Source organism: Endocarpon pusillum (genome assembly GCF_000464535.1).
Source record: "Endocarpon pusillum Z07020 unplaced genomic scaffold scaffold3305, whole genome shotgun sequence".
NCBI lineage: Eukaryota > Fungi > Ascomycota > Eurotiomycetes > Verrucariales > Verrucariaceae > Endocarpon > Endocarpon pusillum.
The window spans coordinates 15,470-17,770 of NW_006916308.1; positions in this window are offsets into that span (position 1 = coordinate 15,470).

Below are 2,301 nucleotides of genomic sequence, written 5' to 3' on the forward strand. Positions count from 1 at the left end.
ATCCCTTTCTTTTATAGGTTATTAAGAAGCTATATATATAATATATTATTAAATGCCTCTACTATATTTATAGCTAGCATAGTTGTTATTTGTTATTTGCTAGAGAGATTCTAGATAATATAGACCTGTTCTGTAAAGAGTTAAAGAGCTAACTCTGTTAATCTTTCTTTATATGCGTCTATTTATGTCTCTAGAAGGATATAATAAGTTTTAGCTAATTACAAAAGCTTATAAGACATAATTAACTTAAGCAGTTTACTTATAATATTAAGAAGAGCAATTAGGTAGTACGCTCTTACTACTATATAGTCCTCTTTATTTAGCTTTTGTAATATAAGGGTAATAGCCTTTTTCTATGCTCTTAAGTAGTATCTAATATAAACTATTATGTTAAAGATCTTAAGCAAGTAAGGAGTTAGCTATTCTTCCGCTTTCTTAAGCACTCTATTTAGGATCTAATTTGGTCCTAAGGCTTTATTATTCGTGAGATGTTATAATACTAATTAGATCTCCTCTTTTTTGATTGTCTCTTTAATATTAATTAGAGATAGATAAAGGCTTAAGTTAATGTCTGTAAGATCTGTTATTATAGGCTTTAAGAAGAACTTATCTTATAAGGCAGTAAGCTTATCTAGGAGCGTCTTTAGATGAGTTATTACGATTTCTTATAACTTATTATAAGTCTTTATAATTAGGGTTAGCAGTTATAGTAAGTCCCTTAGGCGGCCTATATATAGTCTTACTTATTTAGTGAGTTAGAATGCTCTTTAAGGAGAATTAGTAGCTTTAGTAATAAACTCTTAAAATTTTATCTATTTAGCTTTGCAAATAATAGTTACTTTGTAACGCCTTATTTCTTAGTATAATTCTTTAGACTTAGGTATATTAGATTATAAGTAGTTATAATACCTTATTTACGTTTTCTATATTGCTTATATATATTTAGAGGACTAGTAACTTTTTATAAATTATAAGTTATCTTATTATAAAATACTCGCCTTAATGCTACTTATAATTATATATATTAGCTTATAAATATAATTATTTATTTATAACTCTAATATAAGAGTATTAGTTAAGAGATATAACTTTGCTAGTTTCTTATTTAATTTAATTATGTCTAGCCTTTTCTAATATCTCTTATACTATATTATAATTAGTTATATCTAGAGCTCTAGAGTTGTTTTAATTAGTATATAGTTTAAGGATTATATAATATCTAGTCTAGGAGTGTATTTAATTAGCCTTTCTTTAAGTAATTAAGAGATGAATATAAAATTAATTATGCTGCTAGATTCTCTTATACTTTATGCTGTTATGCCACATCTTATAACTAGTTCTAATAATATATTATAAGTGATTTCTAAAAGGATGTTAGTATACGTATGCTAAACTAGGTAGGCTATGTCTTTCTAAAGAAAATAATATAAATTAAAGTTACTAATTATAATATAATCTTTAGTTACATTTTATAAGTAGTTACAAAGAGTTATAAGTATACCCTCTTTTATTAATAAGTATAAGACTAGACTTAAGTTATAAATATTATAGATTTATATAGTCTTAAAGAAGACTAAGAAGATTATTAGTTTATTAGATAGATTTATATCTTCTTACTTATTTGTTATATATTAAAGTGTAACTATTTGCATGTCCTTATTATAATATATAACTAACTATAATTAAATATTAAGTCTCTTATTAATATAGAAATAGACTCTTATAAGCGGATACAGAAGGTAGGCAAGATAAAATTATAAATACGTTAAGTTATAACTTATTATAACTATTAAATTCCTTTATAGCTCCTAGATCATAAGTATATTAAATTCGTTTATATTTATATCCTATAGTAATAAGATAAGGGTAGCCTCTTTTTTGTAATTAATATTATATTACAGAATTTGTAAATGTATTATTTATATTATAGTTCCTTATTTATATTAATTAATATAAACAAGTTTTGTAACTCTAAAGAAGATTATAATAGGTTATAGGCGACCTAATTTGTTAGAGAAGGGGGTATAAAATCTCTTTCTTTTCTTTTGCCTAAGAGGTTTATAATTAAGTGTGACTAGCTAGGGTCTTTTGTGGCTTGACTTATTAATATAGGTCTTCCTTATTTAGCTACAGTAATAGTCTGTTATCTATTTATTAATATTTAGGGGGCCTAGAGTTCTAAGGCAAAAGGACTTATAGCGCCTAATTATGTTAATAAGTCTATAACTATATATTAATAAAGAGGAGATATATAGTTACAAATATATTTTGCTTATTATCTTTCTTTATGCTTAATCTTAT